Below are 10395 nucleotides of genomic sequence, written 5' to 3' on the forward strand. Positions count from 1 at the left end.
TGCTGTATCTTTTATGCTCTTATCTCTTGCTATTTGGATCCACCAGCACAAGATATCTTGTGCTCAGCCTTCTGTGGAGGGAGGGATGTAGCTGAGTATTTCCCCCACCACCACCACCACCACACCTGATAGATACAGACATCTTATTACAGCTGTTCAAATCATTGAAGGTTGTGCAGGGGGGGGGGTGGAAAATCCTGACCACTGCTTGCCCACCTACATGCCCTCCTCCCCACTGTGTTTCAATATGGATCCTCAAAAGAGTAGCCAAGCAATTTGATCGGGATGAACGTAAAGGCATGTGTCTGACACACATTTATAGCAAGTTTGCTTGGTGGCAGAGCATATGTTTTGCAGGCCAACGGTTCAATCCTCGGCATCGCCAGGTAAGGCTGGAAATGTCTCCTGTCTGGAAACCAGGAGAACTCTGAAACACTAGTCAGTGTACTGTATCGACCAGGCATCTCCAAACTTCGGCCCTCCAGATGTTTTGGACTACAATTCCCATCTTCCCCGACCACTGGTCCTGTTAGCTAGGGATCATGGGAGTTGTAGGCGAAAATATCTGGGGGCCGCAGTTTGGGGGTGCCTGGTATTGACAGAATTGAGCTCGGATGGGCCTGTGGCCTGACTCTGTAAGGCAGCTTCGTATGTAGGATTATACAGCTGGATGCCTGGCCTGAGAACTAGTAGTGAGGCAGAACTATTGCTGGCTGTTTTTACTTCCCAAATAATGCCACACCCTCCAGCTTTCTCTCTTTTTCTGACAACTGCCCCAGTAAGCCATTGGTCCTATTCTGTTTGTCTTTGGGGAACCTAGTCAGATGGGCAGGGTACAAATACAATATTATTAGTATTATTATCAGTGTCTTTTACAAGTTAGTTACAGGTAGGTAGCTGTGTTGGTCTGACGTAGTCGAAACAAAAAATAAAAAAAATTCCTTCCAGTAGCACGTTGGAGACCAACTAAGTTTGTCATAGGTATGAGCTTTCGTGTGCATGTACACGAAAGCTCATACCTATGACAAACTTAGTTGGTCTCTAAGGTGCTACTGGAAGGATTTTTTTATTTTTTTTGTTTTTACAAGTTAGTTGCTAGCATTGCCGTTCTCTTAAGGTCCAGCTACCTCCCAGCTCTCTAGGGGTTCAAATTGCAGGAGATGTGCAAGCATGCAGGCACAGGTCTGTAAATATAACACACATGAAGAGAAAACACCAGTGCAGGGTTTTCCTTCCATCTGCCATGGCTTCGCCACCTGTCTGCCCCTGACCCAACCTAGTCAGAGCTGCCAGTCAATGGTGTTAGATATTGTTTGAGCTGGAGCTGTTTGATAAGCATGGCCAGATTCGTGGCAAAGGAAATAGTCACTTTATTCACATCATTCAGGAGCCAATGCTGAGCAGGCTAGGATTGCCAAGTAAAGGAGTCACCAGCCTTTGCTCCCCCCCCCCTTTTCCCCTGCAATAATGTTTTTCTCCTTCTTTGTACAAAATCTCTAAAAAACTCGCAATTCTGTTTGAAATCTGTTTGATTCCACACCTTTAGCACCAGCAACGGTCCACTTGCAGCCCACAAGACATAATCGCACCCTAGCTTGGCGGATGAAATAGATGACTGAATGGAAGGAAGGAAGCCCAAAGCAGTGACTCGTGCATGACCACAACAGGCACCCTCCTCTGAGGGAGAGTGATTGTGCTGTGCCTTTACACTGGGAATGATCCACCTGCAACTAATGAAGAGACAGGGCAGAATCCTACCCCCCTCCCAATAACAGATGGAAGGAGTCAGGGCTAGAGCAATATATACGGGGCATCTTCCTTTCCAAGTGGATACTTTAGACTCACAGGAGCGCATACTTTTGTCTGTCTTACTTTTATTAAACTATTTGAAATGTTACAAAAACAAATGTAAAGTGAAGGCACAAGACCAGACATCCCCAAACTGCGGCCCTCCAGATGTTTTGGCCTACAACTCCCATGATCCCTAGCTAGCAGGACCAATGGTCAGGGAAGATGGGAATTGTAGTTCAAAACATCTGGAGGGCCGAAGTTTGGGGATGCCTGCACAAGACAGACAATAATGCATTATGAAGGGAGGCCATCTACTGAATCTACAGTAACAATGAAACTGAGGTGGTGAATCCCTTTCTCTTTTACATGCTGTTAGGGGGTTTGTTCATCTGGAGGATCTTGGACGTTTAATAGGATTTAAGTACATAGCCCATGTAGTCCAGCTCTCTCTTCTCACAGTGGCCAGTCAGATTCCTGTGGGAAGACTAAAAGCAGGACCTGAGGCAACAGCACTCGCCTCACCTGGTACAGTATTCTGGTTTTCAGCTGCACAGTGCCTCTGACAATGGGGGTGGAACACAGCCATGATGGCTAGTTGCCACTGACAGCCTTATCCCCCGTGAATTTGCTTTGTCCTGGATCTGTCTTCCTTATAGTGCAGGGGTGCGCAAACTTTTTTCAAAGAGGGGCAGATTTGATGAAGTGAACATGTGCGAGGGCCGACCGAAGTTGTTGAGCTTTTATTTAGGATTTTATTTAGGATTTTACCCCGGGACACATACCCAGATTAAATCGACTGGCGGGCCGGATTAGGCCTCCGAAACAGACTTTGGACATGCCTGTTATAGTGCTTTATGTTTAGTCATGTGAATGGTAATTCTCAAGATAAGGGAGAGCTCCTTTGAATCCTGAAAGGGAAGGAGTGAAAGTATTAGTTAGTCTGGATTTTTTTTATATATGTTATATATTCAGAATACATCTGAAGGCAGCCCTGTTTAGGGAGGCTTTTAATGTTTAATAGATTACTTTATTTCATTTTTTTCTGTTGGAAGCCGCCCAGAGTGGCTGGGGAAACCCATCCAGATGGGCGGGGTATAAAGAAATTATTATTATTATTAATTATTATTATATTTGTGAGAATATAAAGTAGTACTATTATGATGCCTGTGAGGCAGCCCTTCCTCTTGCCCCCTTCAATTGCTCGAGCATCATGCAACTTTTGCCAGTGCTAGGCTCTGGGTGGTGGAGACAGCAGTTCTGAGCAAGCAGAGCTGGACAGCTCTGATAAGGCCTTATCAGATGTCAGAGCTGACGGTTTAGGCTCGTGGGTGACGGGGCAGAGCTGGGAGGCAGAATGTCAAGTGGAAAATCCTTCAGGGTGTGTGTGTGTGAATGCGTGTGTGCGGCAGGCGGGCAGGCATTTAAGCATGAGCTAGCCGTGTGCGAAGAGCACTTGGAAAAGCTTTGACCGCTAATCAGGTATCTTAAAGAGGGATAGGACTACGGTAGATCTCAGCCAAAAGACAGGCCAAGGAAAAAACCCAGCCGGGGGCAGCTAGCAACGAATCAGTGGAAGGGTAGAAATGGGAGTCAGCTTCAAGGTTCCAGCCCTCACAGTTTAAGCTCCCTGCCTCATACTTCGCCCACAAGTATGAATGCAGCAAACACATGCAGTATCTGAGCCTAGGGCTTGCCGATCAGAAGGTCGGCGGTTCGAATCCCCGTGATGGGGTGAGCTCCTGTTGCTTGGTCCCAGCTCCTGCCAACCTAGCAGTTTGAAAGCACGTCAAAATGCAAGTAGATAAATAGGAACCGCTACAGTGGGAAGGTAAACGGCGTTTCCATGTGCTGCTCTGGTTTGCCAGAAGCGGCTTTGTCATGCTGGCCACATGACCTGGAAGCTGTACGCCGGCTCCCTCGGCCAATAATGCGAGATGAGCGCACAACCCCAGAGTCGGTCACGACTGGACCTAATGGTCAGGGGTCCCTTTACCTTTACCTTATCCTATAAACTCAGCACCTGGCAGGGGAGATGCTCGATCTCTGTCTGGAGCCTGAGGCAGGCCATATATGGCTTATTGTTGTTATTATTATTATTATTATCATTATTATCATTATCATTATTATTATTATTATTATTAACCGAATATCTCAGGACAGTTCACAGCATAGAAATACAATAAAAACACAAAACACATAATAGAAACCAAAACAAAACAAACCTATACCTTTTGCCCGCCCACCCCAAAAATTGCATATCATCCTGCTTGGTGAAGAGTTCTTGAGAACTCAAGAACCTGCTCAGTATTTTGTGACGTTCTGTTTGGTCCAACTGAGGGTATTGGAGCTTTTTAGAAATCCCATTAAAGAAGACCAAATGCAGGTTTACAAAGGCTTTTAGGGCACCCAACGGTGCCCTGCAGATGTTGCTGAGCTCCAGATCTCACCATCCCCCTCCATTGGCCATTGGGGCTGATGGGAGTTGGGAGTTCAACAGCCCCTGGACAACACCATGTTGACAACACCCAATATATAGTGTCCAGCTTTCCCCTCCATCTCCTCCATTCCCATCCCTTTTTATCTTCCTTTTGTTCTGCACAAGCCCATTAACAAGCCCTTGGCCTTCTTCTTCCACACCAGTCACCAGGTCTAGGAAAGAAACCCTTCTCTGTCAACCCACTTCTGCCGCCGCCACCACCACCAAATTACCTCAAGATCTCCTTCAACAAAGCCTTGTCTGAAACACTCATAGCTTTTCTTTGATAAATGGGAGACCAGGGAAGGAGCTACACGTCTGTAGCTACAAATCTCTGCCCTCTGAGGAGGACTCCCATTTTAAACCCTTCACAACCATGATGGCTAGAAACTTAAGATTGTTTATTTTTTAAAGAAATGATACCAGATGTTCCGTTGAGGTTGTGGAAATACAGGGGTGGGTGGGTGGGTATGTAAGGCTCCGTTCTGACAAACTTCTGTTCTTGAGAATAAAGCCAAACATTTCTGGCTTTGGGTAAAAACAAGTGGAGGGGGGGGTGAAGAGTCAGTTTTCCTCTGATGTAAAATTCAAGTGAAAGTGTCAGCGAGTTCTCTGAAGTGTTGTTATCTCTGGGGCCAGATAATGCGAGGAGTCTCCGCAAGAGGAGGACGAGCTCATCTCAACACAACAAGTCTGATCACTGGCTTTGCTCCTGCGCTTGCTCTGGCGACAGTTCTTGGTCCCTGGAAGCGCATGGCTAGGATAGAGCAGAAAGAGCTGTGATGAATCCACACTGCAGTATATTCTGAGGGAAAAAGAGACTGTCAAGATCCCAGCTTGACTGACACCCATCACCCATAGTGCAAGTAGACATAAATAAAGACCGACGAGATGGTATCTTTTATCGGATCAGCCATTTGCTCAAATATGTTACAAGCGTTTGAGCTTCTGTAATTATTTTCTTTATTTGCCTAGCAACATCGGCATGCACAGCACTTTGCAGTGAGGACAAGATCATAGGTCCCTGCCCTGAGGGGCTTACAGTTTAAAATCTGACACAGGGCAAACAACAAGGAGAAGGACATGGAGGGTAGGAGAAGGCCGTGATCATTTCAGTGGCAAATGCTCAGGCTTCGTTTGCCTCCAGACTGCCAGGATTTGCAGGAGGGATCCCAGCGCGTATCAAAACTTTAGATTTTTGCAATTAAGGTGGATTAAAGTGCTCTGTTGCCCTTGTGCAACAAATCCATTTTTGTGTGTGGGATGAACGAATGATTAATGGGAATGTGTGTAGACAGTCCACAAGCAACTCAGGATGAATGCTCATTGTTGTGGCTGTTAGTCATGATGTCTATGCTTTGCCTTCATGGTTGGAGTCAGTAACTATTCAGAGTGAACATGGTGACCCTTCTGGAACTTAGGGTTCTCAGCAATCCAAATTTTGGACTTGCAGAAGAGGGCTTGGCATATACAGCAATTACCGGTACTTTTCTCCCAGAGATCAAGGCGGGTCGCTTCCCTTCTATGCAATTGTTTTTCACGGTCAACATCTGATCCTCGAATCTCATGTGTTGGGAGCTACTGAAACGAGAAGCTATTTCACAATGCAATAAAAGCACACACGAAATAATTGCACACACACACATATAAAGAGTTTCTATTATTCTAAGCATAAAAACTATTTCAAATGCAACATGGATACCAGCTAATAATAAATATTAATGCAGTTTCAACGTTTAATGCGTCAATGTCTCTTTTAAGATGTGTGAACCAACCTTGATTCACTTTGGTAAAGTGCAGTTTGGGCCTTTAGAAGATGATTTGACCCAAGAAAAGTATCTGCCCTGGTCTGCCAAAGGAGATCTGCAGTGTGAGGCTCAGCTGGCCCCAAATGATTGTGATGTGTATTTGTATTTTAATGCCTCTCTCCCTCCAGTGAGCTTATGGCAGCATACACGTCCTCCCCTCCTACCATCCATTTTATCCTCAACAACCCTTTGAGGTAGGACAGGCTGAGAGACAGTAGCTGGGCCCAGATCATAAACACCCATGAATGAACAAACACCCATGAAAGAACAAAGCCTTGGTTTCCCTGGTTCAAAGCTGACACTCCCAGACCTTCCAAGTGTCCCTATTTTCCAGGGACAGTCCCCAATTTAAAGAAGCCATCCCAGTTTCTGATTTAATCCTGGAATGTCCCACTTTCCCTTAGGATGTCCCTATTTTCATTGGATAGATGTTGGAGGGTATGGAGTTATCTGACCCCTGAGTTGCCTGAAGGCAATCCTTTGTTATGACAAATATTTAATAAAACAGCTTTGTGGTCAGTTGTCTGCACATTGTCCATGACATCTCCCTGCCATTGGCTTCACTTTCAGATGAAGAAGCACACACCCCGCGTAACTTTGAAGCCTTCAGTCTCATTGGTCTCAAGACTTAACAGTGCAATCCTAGCCATGTCTACTCAGAAGTAGGTTCTACCAAATTCGGTGGGGCTTATTCCAAGGTAAGTGAAATTTGGATTGCCCCCAGGGCCGTCTCAAACAGGTCGGGCGCCCTGGCGCTGAGGCACGGAGATCGCTCCGGCGACCCCGCCCTCGCAGCGCGCAGCACGGCTTCACTGCGGCTTCACCGCGAGCGCCCCCCCCTGCCGGCCCAGCGCCCCGCGCCACTGGGACCTTACCTAGAGCCGGGCCTGATTGCCCCCTAAGGCACCTCCGCGGATGGAGGTCGTTCTTTTGGCCCTCTTTGAAGTAACAGATCTTTAAAACTGTTTTGTTTGTTCAACTTCAAAAACTTTGAAGTTACAAATCTTAAAAAACAAAGTGCTGCTTTAAACGAACAAATGAGAGAAAGACACACACACACACACACACACACACACACAGAGAGAGAGAGAGAGAGAGAGAGAGAGAGAGAGATGTGGCAAAGTGCATTTTAAGAGGAACAAACCCTGTCCCATCTGTTAGATTTCCTAAAAATGAAGCCTAATACTGTTGACATTTGACATTGGTGCGCACATAAACATATTCTCTGTGAACAGGTCCTGTCGGTTAGATGGCTTTCATGTTCAATTAAGCCTGCTTAGAATCCCCCTATTTATGATTCAGTTATTTCTTTGTGGAAAGTGCCTTTCCGTCAAAGAACCACATGGGTCCAGCAATGGAGATGGGGGTTGCTGCTGGCCTGGGAGTGCTGGTGGCAGCGTCAAGATGCTTGGCGCTGCCTGTGGCATAGGAAAAGCTCAATGCTCCAAGTCTCACGGCTTTGCAGCTACCCGGGAATTGTAAACAAGGACCAAGGCGGTGTGCGGACTCTGGGATAATCGTGACTAGTTGGTGGGTGTTCGCAACAAGGCTGTGAGGCGAGGCAGGATGAATGGCTGCAAGCGAGAAAGAGAAACCACCCAGGAATGGCTGGCCCTTCACCCCCTCGGTGCCCCCAGGCCCCACCCGTTGCGCTGGAAGCAAGCAGCTTCTCCATGATGCAGCAGGAGAGGCAGGCAGAGATAAAGTTATCTGCAAAGGCCAGGCAGGGCTGGTGGTAGAATGGGTCGTGGGGCCTTGTCATATGCCTGAGTCTGCAAGGAAACCCCAGCCGGGAGGACTGTCACCGAGGAGTTCCAGGCCACCGGAGCCACAGTTTTTGCCCAGCCCCGCCTTTCGTTCAACTCGCCTTGCAGAAATAACAATGAAATAGCAGCGGCAACCATAAGTGGAGCTTATCATTTCTTAAACATTTCTTACTAGAATTGAATTTTTATAATCTGGGCCCCCCTCCCTCCTACCGTATTGTCTAACTTAAGAGAAGCTAGTTTGCTGCATGGCTGTGACTGTACTGCCTCAGTTAGGATTCCTGGTGGTTTTGAAGGACAGGTTTCTAGTCCTCGTCGCTGAAGAAAGAACTAGAAAGTCGGTTGCCACATTCTAGCAGCGCACCAGTGCCCATGTCACAGAGGTGCCAATCTGTTGGGGGAACTTTGGGTACACACACACAAACACAGTCTGCCCTGCAGTTTTCTTATTACCTAGAAAATACATGCTTAGAATAAAATGCGCAGTGCTTCTGTGCTTATGGAGCCTCACATGTACCTCAGAGTCCCACAGAGGTCCTGATTGTAGTCAGTGCTCACTAAAGGCTTCAAGTCTAGACATGGCCTTGGAAAGAGGTTCTAGTGAGCTCAGGGCATATTGAATTCTCAGAAAGCTGCTGCTCACTGATTCAGACCACTGGATAGTGTCTACAGATCAGTATCGTCTACAATACACACCAGAGTCTTTTGCTGGAGATGCCGGGATTTGAACCCGGGACCGTCGGGATGCAAATCATGCGTTCTGTCACTGAGCTACAGTCCCCAACCCTGCCGTTCTTTGCAGTTTCTTTCCTGCATCCTTGCCTGTCTTTGAATTGTTTCTCTATGTCTTATTTTGCAGTTAGGCACGACATTTAATTTGAGGCTATGTGGTCCTGGCATCTCAGATAAATTATTGTTACTTCCGTTGAATGAAGTTTGTTTCTGAAACATCTTCTTAGATCACATCACCAAACCACATTCTTTTGTGTAACTTGCATAATTCGACACCCAGTCAACGTGAAGACTGAAGTTTTGAATTACGGGGCTGTGGAAGGTTGGGTTTTCATCCCAGTGAAACTGGCAGTGCACACCTCACCCCCCAAGGGGAAAAGAAGGGATCGGTCGATCCTCTGCAAGTGGAACTGAGAGAACAACAGGAAATTGTTTGAAAAAACAGAAAGGAAGAACGATCAGCTCAAGGGGTGTTTTAAGGCAGGGAGAGGTAGTCTACTGGTGAACTATTAACCAATTTCTGCAGGACAGCCTAGTGCAGTGTTTCCCAACCAGTGTGCCTCCAGATGTTTTGGGACTACAACTCCCATCATTCCTGACCACTGGTCTTGCTAGCTAGGGATGATGGGAGTTGTAGTCCCAAAACATCTGGAGGCACACTGGTTGGGAAACACTGGCCTAGTGCCTGCAGGAATCTGGGATTCTTACAGTGGTCAACAGTTGATGGCAGTTGGGATGGGAATAAATTTGGTTTGGTTCACTTTTAAAGGTGGACCTTAACAAATTTGCACTTTCCGAAACAATCAACAAATCAAAATGCAGCCATTTTTTTCAAAATCCGCACTTCTCTGAATTTTGCAATGCAGTTCTACAGCCAAGTAATATGCATAAAATTGCATAAAGCAGAGGCAGTGAAAATAGCACGCAAGAATTCATTATATTTTTAGGGGAAATTGTTTAGCAAAAACGTGCCATTTCTCAAAACTGCACGCAAAAATGTGCAGCTGGAGAAATTCACACTAAAATGGTAGCGAATTTTCATGAGAACGTTTTAAATATAAACTCACAAACGGCATGTGGAAATGTGCAGAACCAGAGATGTGAAGGCCCAGGGAAAAAAACGGAAAAATTCGGGGGGGAAACACATTCCCCCCCCTTTTTTTTCCTGAAGCCTTTTTTGTTTTTTTTCTGAAAAATTGGAAAAATTGAAAAAAAAATTAAAAATAGATTATGGAATGTTTTATTTTAACAAGATGAAAAAAATATTTTAAGATAAGGGGTTCATATATTTTATAAATCATTTTTTAAAAATATGTATGGTATCAGATTATTCTAATTTCTGTGAGGACAAGCAAGTCCTAGGTTACAAACTGAACTCTCCAATGCAAGAACAAGATACATTTCTTCCTTTAGGAGGTGCTGTTGTCACCAGAAAAGAAAAAGGTTTCAGTTTTGTTTTTGCATGCGTGTGGTATGCATTGGTTCTGTTTCTCTTCACTAGGCCTCAAAGCACTGGAAGAAAATATAGAGAAACAAAAAGGGCCTGAAAGTATATGTGCTTTCGTGGCAATCAGAGAAGTGTTATGAAAGAAAAAAAGAAATGAAAATATTTTAAACATTAAATGTTGTAAAACAGTCTTTTAAACGTGAAATAAACTAATTTAAGCATATAGTAGTAGCTAAAGTGGTTAACAGACCACACACATCAGTGTGAGGATATACATAAGGTCTTATAGGCAAAACATGGGAGGTGGAGTAAGCATGTTGCATAGCAAACAGTGATGAATGACAAGTTAAATTTCAGTTCCGGTTTGGATACACT

Source organism: Zootoca vivipara, chromosome 15 (genome assembly GCF_965207765.1).
Source record: "Zootoca vivipara chromosome 15, rZooViv2.hap1.1, whole genome shotgun sequence".
Taxonomy (NCBI): Eukaryota; Metazoa; Chordata; class Lepidosauria; order Squamata; family Lacertidae; genus Zootoca; species Zootoca vivipara.